This window comes from Vicia villosa, linkage group LG3 (genome assembly GCF_029867415.1).
Source record: "Vicia villosa cultivar HV-30 ecotype Madison, WI linkage group LG3, Vvil1.0, whole genome shotgun sequence".
Classification (NCBI taxonomy): Eukaryota; Viridiplantae; Streptophyta; class Magnoliopsida; order Fabales; family Fabaceae; genus Vicia; species Vicia villosa.
Genome location: NC_081182.1, coordinates 212,320,928 through 212,337,476, shown reverse-complemented (window position 1 = coordinate 212,337,476; position 16,549 = coordinate 212,320,928). Strand labels below are relative to the sequence as shown.

The 16,549-nt window shown below is 38.5% G+C and overlaps 1 long non-coding RNA gene across 2 annotated transcripts; it reads right to left on the bottom strand.

The window, feature by feature from the left end:
- Positions 1-14,249: 14,249 nt before the first annotated feature.
- Positions 14,250-16,334, bottom strand: LOC131657300 (uncharacterized). Of its 2 annotated transcripts, XR_009300611.1 has the most exons (5): positions 15,952-16,334; positions 15,421-15,861; positions 15,062-15,086; positions 14,817-14,902; positions 14,250-14,626 (listed from the first exon to the last, which is right to left on the bottom strand). It is a non-coding gene; the product is annotated as an uncharacterized LOC131657300 (long non-coding RNA). The 2 variants fall into 2 exon arrangements; XR_009300610.1 differs by having other exon boundaries at positions 14,817-15,086.
- Between the last annotated feature and the right edge of the window lie 215 nt (positions 16,335-16,549).

The following is a 16,549-nucleotide window of genomic DNA, read 5'->3' as shown; positions in this document are numbered from 1 at the left end:
ATAGAAATGTTGTCCCATTTCCATTCCGGAATATTCAACATTGCATTAGTCCCAAAGGCTTCTGATGTTAAATCTTCGACTTCTGACAAGTCAAACCAACATAAACAACCGGGCCACCATAACATCTTCTTCAAATCCTGATACATATTTGTAGCACCCAGATGAATACTTAAACCACTTCGATCCCTTCCTTAAGAATACTCTTCTTAAGTTCTGACACGTCTGAGACACACACTCTAGTTCCAAACCTCATCACACCATTCTCATCAATTTGGAATTCACCTCCATTACCTTGGTTAATTAGTAGTAGTCGGTCAACCAAACTTACATCAGCTTTTTGACCTTCTCTGGTCTTATCAAGGATACCACTAGTCAACTTCAACATACCCAACTTCACAATGCTAGGAGTTTCTTCCCACACTAAGCTCGTATCTATGAATTTCTCAATCAATTTGAACTCGCGTACTGTAAGCAATGACATATACAAAAAATATCTACTAAAAGCATCAGTTATAACATTTGCTTTACTAGAATATTAACTCAAATCAAAATCAAATTCCTTCATTAACTCAACCCATCTTCTCTGCCTTATATTTAATTTCTTCTGATCAAACAAGTACTTAAGACTCTTGTAATCTATGAACACTTTGAATTTCGAACCAAACTGATAATGTCTCCAAATTTTCAACACAAAAACCACTATTGCCAATTCCAAGTGATGAGTAAGATAATTCCTTTCATGCACCTGTTGCACCCTAAAATTTGCCCACTTATTTATACCCAATTGGCTTTTATGTCATATTCATATGCATACCTCATGTGGGTCATCCACTCAATACATTCATTCATATCATTGTTACTGTTCAAGAAAATTGATAAAAAGGAGTTGAGGCTGAGGAAAATTCTTGGTTAAAAAAGAATCAGATCTGAGGTCTCATTGCAAAGCGTCATCTCCATTGACATTCTCCTAAGATCAGGGTTTCATTACTTATAAGTCAAAGCTTTGTTTAAAAGGAGATAACATCTGGGTGGAAAATATGGATGCTTTGAAGAAATGTACAGTGGATTTCATTGGTTGAGGACTGAGTGGAAACTGGATTAGAAGCTGATTAATCAGGAAAATTCGTCTGGAGCTGAAAAAGTCAAACAGGTGACTTTTGAACATTTTGGCCAAAATCAGAGTCAAATTGTCATATTGTTGACTTTCGTTGGAAAATTGACCAAGAAAGTCAATGAAATGAATAGAAATAAAAAAATAACTAAAAGTTGCCAAATGGGGAAGTTAGTTGAAAATTGGAGTTTCCATAAATGGAAATTTTGATACTTGGAGATTTTTGGTGAATTTTAAGAATGGCTAAGTGATCAACATCATGATCATTTTACTCAAGGTTATAGGCTCCATCTCAAGACAAAGTCAAAAGAAAAAATATTCTACTCATGGCACACTAAAACTGTGTAGTTGGAAGTTTCTCCATTCGGATTTTAAATCAAAAGTTATAAAGCGTTGAAGTTCAGGAGTCAAGGAGGTATCTTTCCAATACTTAGAAATATTTTTGGAAGTTTGAGAATGGTTAAGTGCAGGACTTTCGTGATGTTTATCGCTGTGATCCGGTCTTTAATTCAAGATATCTCCAGCTATAAAGTTGTTCAGCTCACGCCAAGCTAAAACTTTGTAGTTAAAGGTTTCGTTAATAGAAGCATGGATCAAGAGTTATACGCCCGAGAAGTCGAGGTTTCATCAGGAAATGTTGCTGAGTGCGTAATGAAATGCCGGTTGTTCATGACATAGTCAGATAGCTGACTTTGAGCTCGTTTTTGGTATAGGTACAGACATTATTTCAGGTCGAAGCTAACTACAAAAATGTCCACCTCATGGCAATCTACAATTGTATAGTTGGAAGTTTCCTCATTTGAACTTTGTATCAAAAGATATGTGGAGGGAAACTATGTGATTCAATACTGATAAAGTTTCATGACTTAGAGAAAATCTTGAAAAATTTGAGTCATGATGGATGCAAGACTTTAAGGCCAATTGGCAGATTGACTTATGGTCCCATTTGAGAGATCACCAACTGAAGACTTGTCCTATCATATCTCTTCTTTCAATTGATGCCAAAAGTGTGACATTTAGATGTTGGGTCAATAAGTTACCAGATCTCAAAGTTGGGCAGTTGAAACTAATGATGAGCCACGGCTGGGCAGAAATTTCTGTGCGGGCAAAGCAGTTGAGCTAGGTCATATTGCTACATTTTTGAATGAGTTTCAATCAATACCTTTTATTCTGTTTAGCATGAAACTTGTCTACTACAAGTGAACCTTGCCAGGAATCCAAGAAACAACCATTTGAGGCACATGTTAGCAAGTTAGAAGATCAAGAAATCTACAAGTTAAAGCTGATGGAATAACATGACTGGCCTGGATACTCTTCAACGCACATCAGCTTATTCGAACCGTTCCGAGATTTTTCCAACATGGAACCAATTCTACCCTGTGTGACCTTTGACATGAGTCCAAGGAGGGAGCGTTTGAGTGAGTGGATAACCAGCTAGAGAGTTTCAAAGATTGCTACTTGAAGTAGCTAGCAGCAGAAGTCTGGTTCAACGATACGGCAACATCGACTTAGTGGCATTCGAATCCCTTCGAGGCTGAATTTCATGCACAAACAATCACCATTCTAGGCTCCCTCTGACATCGATATTGTTCAACTATATGTCCTCTTTATGGCAGCGCCAAGTTCAAGCCATTTAACAATTTGTAGAGAGAGTTATAAGCGTGGAAAGAGGGCATCAGGACCAGTTTGTTTTGATACAAAGCATTTGCATTAAGGCTGCAGCAGTAAGGTGTATGTCATAGACTTTGCTCTATATGGCCATACAATAGTATTACTCATGCATGTGTACAAAAATGTTTACTACAAATAACATGCAGAGTATCTTTTCAAATTATGAAGAAGGCTATACTACACTACAACAATCCCTACCACAACGCCATACGCACTCGGCTCCCATATATAAATTAAAATCCTTCAAAAAGCTCAGGGGGCTCTCACTTTTCTTCTTTCAGTTTCACACACTCACGCTTCTCTCTCGTCACTCTTCTCTCTTCTCCCAATAAACTCCACCACCACAACAAACTTTTTCAACCACCATCACCACCACCATAACCGTTTCCATAACTAACTCTAAACAACCATAACAAACTTCATCACCTTCAGCCACCACCGTAACATCATCCATCAACAACCTCCTTCCCTATCGTTCTCCACCAACCTCCACCATCATCTTCCTCGAAATTCAATCTCCACCAACCTCCACCATCATCTTCCTCGAAATTCAATCTCCATCACCAAGCTCAATCATCATCTTTGCTCCGGATTTTCTGTTTGCATTTCGCCACGCAACATCAAGGGAGGATCGTAATAGCTGTGGAATTTTCTTTACAGCTTGATTCAAGATCTGTCAACAGATTGTACATGATTTCAATTCTTGCAAGTTTGATTTCGTTTACTATGGCGTAGTGTTTGTTTGGACGTTAGATCATATATTTGAGGTCTATGCGTGAAAATGAGTAGATTAGCATGCTCAGGACGAGTTCTTGGGAAGATGTTGTTAGCTAGGGTTTCACAGATGTGTTCAGTTAGTGAGTTAGAGAAAGATTTTCAAAGAACTAAGTTCGAATCTGGAAAGAGGGTGAAATTTCGAACAAGAAAGTGTCAACTTTCTTCATTTCTGGGCAGAGTCAGGCATGAGCTCCGGCGAAGCAAGGCGGAGAAGGTGACCGGCGTAACAGTTTCGGCATCTGAGGCATTTCAAATGTTTCCTTCAGGTGCGTACGTGGCGAGAGCATATTGGGCCCTTCTCTATTCTCATGCATTTTGTCTTTTATTGAATGATTAATTGGGAAAATACTTACACAGACACAACCATAACACTTGTACTTACACACAATCAATCACTTTTTTTTTATTAATTAAAAATTAAAAATAAAATTGTCTCTCTCCTCTTTTATCTCAACCACCCCCGTGATGCCAATTAAAAACGAAATTAAAATTTAAATAAATTTATATTCTCTCTCTTTTCATTGGTTGTGCCTAAAAATATGGATTTAGGTTCGTATCCTTGCAAGTATTTCTCGATTAATTGATGGTGTGTGGCTTTCTCATTGGTCCAGTGCTGGTTTTGTTTTCTTGTGACTTAAATCCTCTTTGACCTATTGATATAGAGCTTGTTCATTTGATTTGTCACGTTCCATACATGATTAATGAACACCATAGGTTATAATAATAATCAACATGCTGAGTAATTAGAAACGATATAAAATGAATTGAATTTGGGGAATGTTGGGCCTCGGTTTATATTGACTTGGGCTTATTATTTTTCTGAGGCATACCTCATCTTTGCTAATGCTAACGCGTTTTGCAGTCTCTGGGCCTAACGCTGCTTGATATCCTCACCCCCTGAATTCTAGCCCAGTTTACTTTTAACTATATTTTAGTTCATGTCAGAAATGCTAATACACCCCCTGTTAGTAATAAAAAAACAAATAAAATAGTTTCCTTTTTACTCTTTGCTCATTAATCCAATTTCCTTCAAATAATAAATGATAAAAAATAGTTTTTTTCTAACCAATTAGAATCTTAGAATTTTGTAGGTATATTTTAGTTTTAATTGATTTCTTTAATTTTCTATTGGTTAATAAAAAATAAAATACTTAGTTTTTTTGTTTTAATTTTTGAAAATAGTTCTAAGCTTGATAAAAAAATACCATTGTGTTTGTAAATATTTTCTTTAATAGTTTAGAGTTTTATTTCTCTTATTTTTGTGAATATTTTCAATACTTTGTGAAATGTCTAAAATACCCCTAGTTATTAAAAGTTGACTTTAGTCAACTTAAACAACTTTCTTCTTAGTTAATTCCCTTTAGATGTTAGGTTAGTCCTTAAATAGGAATTAGAATAACTTAGATTAGAGAATAGGTTAGTTCCCTTTGTTCACTGTTTTTCTTTTCAACATTAAAACACTAATAAATAGAGATGTGAATCACACCTTATTAAAAGTGGTAGAGAAATGAGTGGGATTTATTCCCTAATCTGTTTCTCAATCACTTAGTGGCATAGAAATGAGTGGGATTCATTCCCTAATCTGTTTCTCGGTCACTACTTAATGGGAGAGAAATGAGTGGGATTCATTCCCTAATCTGTTTCTTGAACATTATATAATGGGATAGAAGTGAGTGGGATTCATTCCCTAATCTGTTTCTCGATCATTATACATTTTTATGTGATTCGAATCGCAAAGTAAATTCCCTTAAAAAACACTCAACCAAAAAACCCTTAAAAACGCTTAATAAAGGCTCGAATTAAAACAAAGGGACGAAGTGGTGCGAAACCTTGTATTGGGTTTTGTTCATCATGTAGTTACATAAAAAACACAAACCCAATTTCTCTTCTCTTAAGAACAAGTTAAGTCCTTTCCAAAAATAGGCGTATAAGTCTCCAAAGGTCGAGCATCGTGGATTGTGACCTTAACCTCTGTTCAACTAAAAAACACAAAACAAATGGAAACTATGGAGCCGAACTACGGTCGCTCTGATTCCTGAAAAGGATACGTAGGCATTGGGTCGCGGGGCCTAAGCGAGCACACTTGTAAATAATTCCTTCTTTTCCCCGTGTTTCTTTTGCATTCATTCGCATTTAGGTTTAGACATAGATACACCCTTTAGATAGAAACAAACATAGGTGGATACCATCGAGTACGATGGGCGTGAGGGGTGCTAGCACCTTCCCCTTGCGTAACCGACTCCCGTACCTAGATTCTCTGGTCGAAAGACCTCGTTCTTATTCTGAGTTAGGTTTCCTGGTATTCCTTTCCCTTATGGGATAAATATATTAGTGGCGACTCTGATTCCATTTTTCGCGGTAGCGACAGCTGGCGACTCTGCTGGGGATGTTAATAGACCTGTGCTGGTCCATTCTTAGCGAGTCGATCCTAGCCTTTGTTTGTTTTGTTTATTTGGTGTATTTGTTTGTTTATATGTTTATATCCTGTATATTTATGCTTGCATATCATGTTTATTTCTTGCTTGCATATCATGTTTATTTTCCGCATGCATCTGGACTATATTATGGGTCCCCGTGGGGGCCACATATTTTCTCTGTTTGCAGGTTGGGTGGGATGTTCTATGAGGTAAAAGGCCCAATACCCAGGCCAGAGTTGACACATAGGATACCTAGGATAGAGTGGATAGTCATGACGCCAACAGAATGTCAAGATCTGTTGATTGCGATCATGAGACCCACGACCAGTTGAGATTCAAATGAGATACCATTGTTGGCATGTATTTGCAACAATGATGGTGTTTCAGGAGAATTGTTAATGCTGGAGACCTTTTGACCTACCTTGACCTAGATTCACCTGTGAGTGGGGTGGGATATACATGACAGGTACCGTTGGTGACTATTATGTTCTGACGGTGACTATTGTTCTTATGGTTCTATGGTACCTATGTCGAAACTTTGATCTCATGACATCTGAACTATATCAGTTATTCAGAGGATTTTATAGTGGTTACTCGGATTATATGGACCTCGGTCCCATGCTTTTGCATTGTATAACATCATTACTTTATCCACTTCATTTGTGGGGGATTCTAAAGTCTATTTCCAAAAAAACAAGAGGAAACGAAAAAATAGAAAAACAAAAAAGATTGAAAAAAAAAGGAAAAGATACTATATGCAAAAAAAAGAAGAGAATAAAAGAGAAACAAAAAGTGTGAAAAGACTTTTGGATTCTCCATAAATGAAACATGCATTCATATTATCATGCATTTCATGGTTCTCTCAGAAGCTTATGAGGGCCCTTTCCATTCAAATTCTGACTTCAACAACAAAATTGACTTCTCACCGCTACGTGCTTGAAAGTTAATAGTGGAACAACTCCGTGAGGTTTCTGACTGAGATGGGAACAGAAATGGGGACTAATGTGAATCAGTGTATAGAGGTTATTCAAGGTTTCTCTCTTAGACAAGAAAAGTGGAGGTAGGTTCTTCAGAGGCCAAATGCAGATGTTAATCTCACCCATGAGATTGTCTTGTGAATCAAAATTGTTTGAAATACTGTTGAGGTTCCTATTCCTATTAAGGAGACTTCACATCATGAGAATAATTCAGAACTTGAAGCCTTCAGGTTCCCGATTGACGGGTTTGACAAAAGATTCCACCTCTTGGAGAAAAGGTTGAAAGCCATAAAAGATCGTGACTTCGTTGATTTAGAAATTGTTGGTTTGTGCCTATTGCCTGATGTGAAGAACTACAAAGGTCATTCATGCTCACTCCTGATGGTGTGGATACGCAAGCCAAAGTGGTAATCATCTCTTGTACATATGTGGAAGTTGCTTGGGGCTCCCGACCGAGGGATAAGCAAGACGTATTCTTATCTTGAGCATTGCATCATTTGCATTGCTCGAATCCCTAATGCATTACAAATTCTTGTGCAACTTCGTCAAAATCTTTTACCATGTGATAATCAAGAGTGTTCTGCAGAGGCATTTCTCATTCTCAAGTCGTTGCTTCATATCATAAGTCATCTTTTCTCGGAATTTTCTTCTCAGTGGCCTTTGCTCGTCAAAGAATATGGGAAACATATCGATGTAATTTCAGTGCCTTGTGCTCACTTATATCCCTGATTGTTGGTATTTTAGATTTGTGTTGTGGGTCTTCCTGCCACATATTGCTCTCTTGAGTTTGATGACTATACAAAGTTTTTCCATTGATGATGGCGATTACTACTCCTCCATTTATGTTTGGGGCTCCCGACCGAGGGATAAGCAAGACATTATCTATCTTGAGTATTGCATCATTTGCATTGCTCGAATCCCTAAACTAAGGCAAAAATGCACCACTCTTGTACGCCTTTGTTGGAATATACTTCTAGGAAGTAATCTGAAGTGTGTGGAAGGAACGTATGATAATGCTAAATGGTTACCATGCTGGGGCACCTAGCCATTCAACTGAAGGTGGTAGGACATTCAAAGGCAGAATTCAAGTCCTCGTTGATTTCGGAATAACCGCAATCCACTCCAAGAGATCCTATGCACAAGTTGAAGTCTCAATGGGGTATCAAAACTGCAAAAGGCATTCGAGAGCAATAAGTCCATACGGAGTCAAGTCTCCTCAATAATGGCATTCATTTAAGATCTTTATTGCATTCTCATTTGTAATATTTCATTGTTTGTTTAAGCATTGATTGCATGTAAAAATTTGTTAATTTCTGAATGAAAATCATAATACATTTTTTATGTTGGTCTTGAAGTAATCCATTCGTTTTCACTCATAAAATGTTTTTGGCATTACGATACCAACTTTTATTAATCTCTTGCTTAGACAACGAGCGGAGGGAGAATGATGATATAAAGATGCAAAATCCCTAATTGTGTGATTTTGAATAAAATCCTACTGAGGATGTACAGGCATTGTTTCAAATCCCCAAACACCGGAGATATAAGGGAGATAGACCCTCGTTAACCCCTTTGAACCTTGAAGTAGGAGTTTCTTTTCTGATAAAAAAAAACCTTTATCTTAACCCTGGGGCAGGGTAGTGTTCATTTAACTTGATCAAGTGTTCAAAACTCATAAATGGCACACATCTAAGGATACAATAATGGTTATCCTTCAAAAGGTTGAGGAAAGTCAAAACTGTGATGGTTATCCTTCACCTACCAAGAGGACAAAATATGATGATACCACAATGGTAATCCTTCATCTATCATGGAATGAGGCATTCGCAATCACTTCCAACGAATCAAAGACAATACGAGGTCACGCGACTTGTTCAAAAAACAAAAGAGCAAAAAATATGGCAAAAAAAATGAAAAGAAAAATGATGAAAGAAAAGAATATAGCAATATAAAGAAAAAGGTTGGTGAAAATAAAGCAAGAACAAAGTCGTGTGATAATGAATCAGAAGAATAAAAGGTGAGCGACTGCCATGTCCGAAAAACCTCATTGATTCCTCAACCATTTCAAAAATTCCTTGTGAAGGATGAGCACTCATGTTGAGTTAATTGAACTTAGGAGTGGAGAACATCACGAAGGGGGTGGGCACCAAATAATTTTGAGCCTAAAAATCCTTTGTTTCTGAAAACCGTGAACCCGGCCAAGTTACAACCCTTAAAAGTCCTAATTGAAGTAGGGTTTATTTCGAAGACGCACTCCGATGAGATAGCATTTAGCTGACTCCCAATGAAGCGTAACACACACTTATGTTGGTATTGTACGCCCGCTTTACATTTCATTCACAAGAGGTGGCCACCTCATTGCATAAAAAGGTTTTTAAACTTCAAGACTAGCATAGGCTTTGTATTAGAATCATCATTCTTATAATCAACATTTTTTTGCATACAAAACATTTGCTTAAACATCAAAGAAGTTTCTATGATGAGAATCCATGAAGAGCTTGATCATATCAAAGTAAAAGAGACTTGAGAACTCCGTAGAGGAAAAAGAAATCATTATAAAAGCAAGTTGTCTGAATACTCCATTGAGCATGTGCAGTTTGATGCCCTCGTTGTTTGATCATTAAGAGGCAAGCACCTGAAAACTCCGTTGAGCCTGATCAGTTTGATACTGTTCTTGATTGACTACCCTGAGGGGAGAAGTCTGAATACTCTGTTGAGTAGATGCATTTTGATTAATTACCCTGAGGGGAAGAGTTGGAAGACTCCATTGAGCGCGATAAAGTTGCTTCCATAGTTTGGTTGACTTCAAGGGAAGTAAACTTGAGGATTCTGATAAGATGTACATAATCAGGGACAGTCATGACGAGGAATCTCTCTCGTAAGTTCAAACGATCTGGGGCATTCAGTTGAGGTTTGACATCTCAAATCCAATCAATCTGGATCAATCAAGTCGAGGAATCTCTCTCTTGATTTCAATCAATCTGAAGTAGTGACGTCGAGGAATCTCTCAAGCTCACTCAATCTGGGGCAACTACGTCGAGATTTGACAAATCTCTTCAAGGACCCGTTGATCAAGAAGGACCATTTCAAATAATTGAATATGTTGGGGCAGAATTTTCTCAAGTAATTTGGGTGTAAGGATCCTTTCGAGGCAAATGTCTTTGTTAAATCAGATATCTTCACAAGTCAGGCAGCCTGGGGCATGATCCTTTTGGTTTGTATTGAAGAAACCGTCATTCACCTGTAAAGTGCGGTTGGCCATCACATAGTGGAGAAGTATCACAATGCTTTTCCCCAGCAAGTTTATTTCTCCTAGAATAGTCTCTCCCAAGCATAGGAGTTTATTTCTCCTGAGAGTTCATTCTCTCCCCAAGTATAGGAGTTTATTTCTCCTCGGAGTTGTTCCAATCCTCTCAACAAGGGTTCCTCATCAGGGTTCTCATCCCCAACATGGTAAATTGAGGGAATCTCCTCAAGCTAAAAATTCTCCGAGCTATGGCACATGGTAAGAAGTCAGAAATTATTCTTCAAGTCAATAATCAGAAGTATATCCTGCAAGTTAAAGTCCAATGTCTATTGGCACCCCCACAGAGTTCTTAACACTAACGGGATTCTCCCTGATGTTTACCTCTCCCGAGGTCAGAGACGAAGCTCGATCGACAAGTCAACGAAATATTCTCTAAAGGGACCTCGTTATCTTTGCATATAGTAATCATTGCATTCACATTGCTTCTACAAAAATGCGTAGCATTTCCATGAATATGGAGCATTACGCCATGGAAAAACCCAAACATGCATCAATGCATAAGCCAAGTTTGTATGTGCTTCCAAGGCACAAGGTAATATATCCCCAGAAGAAGTCTCACCTTCTCTTTCCAATGTGGATTGTATACAAAGTCATTCTTCGTCAAGATCATTGTCTCTATGGTTATTTCCCGTTTGCTGATCTCAGTCGTTTGGATAACCCATACTTTGTGTGTGGCAATTCGAATGATTGTCACTCTTGTAGAATTACACCCCGCCTCTCGGCCTGAGGGAACCATGTAGTTCTTATGTTCCGTGAATTAACAATACCTCTTTCAAAGTCGACTAGTCTTCTCTTTGTACTTACTTTTTGTGAGTCCCCTTACTGCCTTTTGCATAAGGGATATCTCTTGCTTCTTGCAAGTTTGCCTTGGTTATTTTCCCGTATGCTGCGTGCAGATTAGAGTGCGAATGAGGGTGGGCATTCAACCCATCTCATTTTTCAATCATTTGGGTAATCATACTTGGTGTGTGGCAACTCGAATGAATGTCACTCTTGAAGAGTACACCCCGCCTTTTGGCCTGAGGGATCCATGTAACTTTTATGCTTCACAAGCATCAACATCTCCGTGAATGTTCAGTGGTTACTGTCGTCCGCGTGTCAAGTCTAGTCGTTACTAGTCTTATTTTGGTTATTTTCCCGCATGCCGCATGCATAATAGAGTGCGACTGAGGGTGGGCATTCAACCTATCTCGTTTTTCAATCATTTGAAATCCATACTATGTGTGTGGCAATTCGAATGATTGCCACTCTTGAAGGGTTACTCCCCGCCTTTGGCCTGAGGGATCCATGTAATTCTTATGCTTCGCAAGCATCAATATCTTCTTGAAAGCCCAGTATTTACTGGCATCCCCTGATTGATTCTAGTTGTCACTAGCCTTTCTTTCAGTCAAGCCCAATGGTTATTGGCATCGCCTTCAAATTCAGTGTTATAAACATCCCCTATAGAGTCTAGTCATTACTAGTCCTCCTCAATAAAGTCCAATGATTATTGGCATACCTCTTCAGATCTAGAGTCACTCTACAGTTGTGTCTCTTCTTTTTCAAAGTCTAACTAAGGTTAGCAATTTGGTGGAGTCATCTACGGATGGTTTCTTCCTTAGGGAGCCACGCTACGGTTGTGTCTCTTTTTCAAAGTCTAACTAAGGTTAGCAGTTTGGTAGAGTCGTCTACGGATGGTTTCTTCCTTGTGGAGCCACGCTATGGTTGTGTCTCTTTTTCAAAGTCTAACTAAGGTTAGAAATCTGGTGGAGTCGTCTACGGATGGTTTCTTCCTTAGGGAGCCACGCTACGGTTGTGTCCCTTTTTCAAAGTCTAACTAAGGTTAGCAATTTGGCGGAGTCGTCTACGGATGGTTTCTTCCTTGTGAAGCCACGCTACGGTTGTGTCTTCTTTTTCAAAGTCTAACTAAGGTTAGCAGTTTGGTAGAGTCGTCTACGGATGGTTTCTTCCTTAGGGAGCCACGCTACGGTTGTGTCCCTTTTTCAAAGTCTAACTAAGGTTAGCAATTTGGCGGAGTCGTCTACGGATGGTTTCTTCCTTAGGGAGCCACGCTACGGTTGTGTCCCTTTTTCAAAGTCTAACTAAGGTTAGCAATTTGGCGGAGTCGTCTACGGATGGTTTCTTCCTTGTGAAGCCACGCTACGGTTGTGTCTTCTTTTTCAAAGTGTAACTAAGGTTAGCAGTTTGGTAGAGTCGTCTACGGATGGTTTCTTCCTTGTCGAGCCACGCTACGGTTGTGTCTCTTTTTCAAAGTCTAACTAAGGTTAGCAGTTTGGAAGAGTCGTCTACGGATGGTTTCTTTCTTGTAGAGCCACTTTGCGGTTATGTTTCTTTCAAGTCTAACTAAGGTTAGCAATTTGTTTAAGATCCACCTTCGGTTGGTATCCTTTGATAATATTCAACACTCTTTGTAGTACCATAGAATGCAAATTTTGATGGTACTTTCGGGGTATTCAATCCACTCGCACCTCAAATGTCCAGAACCAAAGGTGTTTGTACATTCAGGTCCAAGAAGATTGAATAGGGGCAGCTGTTGCACCCAAAAATTTGCCCACTTATTTATACCCAAATGGCTTTTATGTCATATTCATATGCATACCTCATGTGGGTCATCCACTCAATACATTCATTCATATCATTGTTACTGTTCAAGAAAATTGATAAAAAGGAGTTGAGGCTGAGGAAAATTCTTGGTTAAAAAAGAATCAGATCTGAGGTCTCATTGCAAAGCGTCATCTCCATTGACATTCTCCTAAGATCAGGGTTTCATTACTTATAAGTCAAAGCTTTGTTTAAAAGGAGATGACATCTGGGTGGAAAATATGGATGCTTTGAAGAAATGTACAGTGGATTTCATTGGTTGAGGACTGAGTGGAAACTGGATTAGAAGCTGATTAATCAGGAAAATTCGTCTGGAGCTGAAAAAGTCAAACAGGTGACTTTTGAACATTTTGGCCAAAATCAGAGTCAAATTGTCATATTGTTGACTTTCGTTGGATAGTTGACCAAGAAAGTCAATGAAATGAATAGAAATAAAAAAATAACTAAAAGTTGCCAAATGGGGAAGTTAGTTGAAAATTGGAGTTTCCATAAATGGAAATTTTGATACTTGGAGATTTTTGGTGAATTTTAAGAATGGCTAAGTGATCAACTTCATGATCATTTTACTCAAGGTTATAGGCTCCATCTCAAGACAAAGTCAAAAGCAAAAATATTCTACTCATGGCACACTAAAACTGTGTAGTTGGAAGTTTCTCCATTCTGATTTTAAATCAAAAGTTATAAAGCGTTGAAGTTCAGGAGTCAAGGAGGTATCTTTCCAATACTTAGAAATATTTTTGGAAGTTTGAGAATGTTTAAGTGCAGGACTTTCGTGATGTTTATCGCTGTGATCCGGTCTTTAATTCAAGATATCTCCAGCTATAAAGTTGATCAGCTCACTGTTGCACCCCAAAATTTGCCCACATAATTTATTTCTAACTGGCCTAGGTCTTGCATTCATCTACATCATTCCACTATGTGGTCACCTAACACTTTGCATTCATTCTTCAAATAAACATCTAAAGCATGGGATCTAGAGTTTCACAATGTTCTGGGTTTCTATAGTGCATTGATCAACAAAGATTTTCACTTATCATGGGTCAAGGTGCTCTGTATGCTAGGGATTGTCAGATAAATCTTAAAAGTTGGGCCTTATGATCATCAGAGGTTTTTGTTAAGAAATTGGGTTTATTCATCATTTGAGTGGTGTTATTCATTGGGTTTCATGGATTAACTATCGCTCATTATATGAGCTTGATTCATTTAGTCACTCGGATATCCATTCATTCATTGTGGATTTTTATGCTAGAATTTGATATGAAACATGGTGGAATTTATGGATCATTTCGAGATGAAGGATGCTTGTTACTATTAGTCAAAATCAACCATAGAAAGTACATAAAAGTTGGAAAATAATTGAAAACTCGAATGGTGGATCAAACATAAGATGGAGGGAAACGAAGTGTTATTTCATTCTACTCCCAAAAAGCCCTACACTCCATGGCCAAATCCAGTTACATGTTATCATCCTATTACATCATCAATACCACCAAACACCATGGAGATTACCGTTCAATTCACCATCCAACCAATGTTCCAAAACAGAACTGAAAAATTCACATACACTTCATTATGTTTCCTAAACAAAGCCATATAAAAATCATACAAAAATATCTATACAAAGTCATCAGTTTCCTAAAATCCTAAGAGCCTCATCAAAATAGCCTTCATGCCATAATCCATCTTCACCATGCTGTCAAAAAACAGATTTGCAACAATGCCCCAAGTCTTGTATCATTCCCCATGTTCACTGCCATGAACCAACCTGCATAAACCAGTTTCAACACAGTTCAGTACCCACACTAAGTTCACTAACACAAAACTAGTCATTTGAACAGAATACTGAGCTATGATACAACAAAAATGGTTTTGACAGTTTACTAACAAACCTTTCCAATGAATTGCCATGGTGAATCAATTTGCCACCCAAAATCTAAAGCAAATCAGTAGTTTACCTTCTGTGCATCAAATGAGTGTATAAAGCTGCTCAAGTCCGCACGATCAGTTCGGTTTCGACAGGTCAGAAATAAGCTACTCCTCCCTGCAGCATTCAAACAATCCATCATACACAACAGTTAAGAATCAGCCCTTAAAACAAGCCTGCACCGCAAGAGACAGTCATTCAGCATTCATTCCATTCAACATCCTGCATCTTAAACCGGTACAAAAGAGATAAACCAGTTTAAAACAGTCCCTGTACCTTACATAACATATCTCAAACAGCCCTGCAAAAAAAAAAAGGAAAATCCGAACAAATCAAAACCAAAGTCTAAACTACAAGCTATTGAAGTTCACACAAAGCCTTGCACTCCAACTAACTTCCAAACAGAGGATAACACTTTCCAACAAATAACTAACCTGCAACTGAATTTTTCTAGCAGTCACAAACAAACCCCAAACTCAAACTAACAGTTAACTAACCTCACTTCTAACAACCTAGTATTTTCCCTAACAGATTCTAACTAACCCATTGCCAGCTCATCAAAAGTTTCTAACAAACTAACAAACTCTAACTGCATCTCTAACAGAAAATATCAGAAGAAAGAGCCAAAACTTTACCTATATATATCCTGCTTCCTTTCATCTTCAAAGACCTCTCCATTTTTCACTCCACAAATCAATCTTCACACTTCATCCACCATTCTCCTCCAATCTTCATCATTTTCTCCATTCTCTCATTCTTCATTCATCATCATTCAACATCTCTCCATCTTCACCATTATTGATCTCTCGACTCATTCTCCATTCATTCATCACCATCCTCACTTCACATTCAGAATCATCTCCCTTCATCACCTCCAACTCTTTCATTCTTCAATTCACTGCAAAATCATCACCTTCTGAGTAGTACCACACAATTCTTCATCGATTCATCTTTAGACTCACCCCTCCAATCTTCAAATTCTTCAACGAGCTTCAAGAGTGCCTCACACCGTTCTTCATCTTCATCACTGTAACTTCATGATTCTTCATCGCACATCTTCATCATCTCCGTAGATTCTGCAGAAAAGAGAAAGTGAAAAAAGAAGAGGAAATTCGAATATAAAAGAAGAAAAAACGAAGAAGAAGGGAACGATTGAATGCGGTTACCGATCGATGTGAAAACGAAACGAATCTGAGAGAGACTCCGATCGAAGAACGAAACTCGAATCGGAGAGATGAGATAAGAGACGAAGTCGGAGAGGCGGAAGAGAGGCAGTTGTGTTGGTTGGTTCACGGAAGCGTTGCCGGAGAGGGATGAGACTCTGCCGCCGTCGCGAATCCACGAAGAAGATGAAAGTGAGCAAGGCGAGGGAACTGATGATGAGAGTTGATGCTATTGATTCGTAGCGCCGTTCACGGTGGCGATCAGAATTTGACCGGAGAAGAGAGCATTGCCGCCGCCGTTTCACGTCTGTGATTTCGCGAGGGAGAGGGAGAGTTTCGCCGAAGAAGTTCAATCGTCACGAAAGTAAATCCCTAATCCCCCTTTTGCCTTTCTTATTTTTTAATTTTAATTTTTTTTTATCAAGATTAAAACTCTGAAATGATTATCCATGATACCTTGGGCCTGCAACAAATTCGTACTCACACCCCCTCTGAGCCCATCACCATTATTGAATAAAAATCTGTGACAAAAAACTCTGCTGGGCCAGCAACACCCTGGGCCCAGCGCCTATGCCATATACACCACTGTATTCAGTTTGCA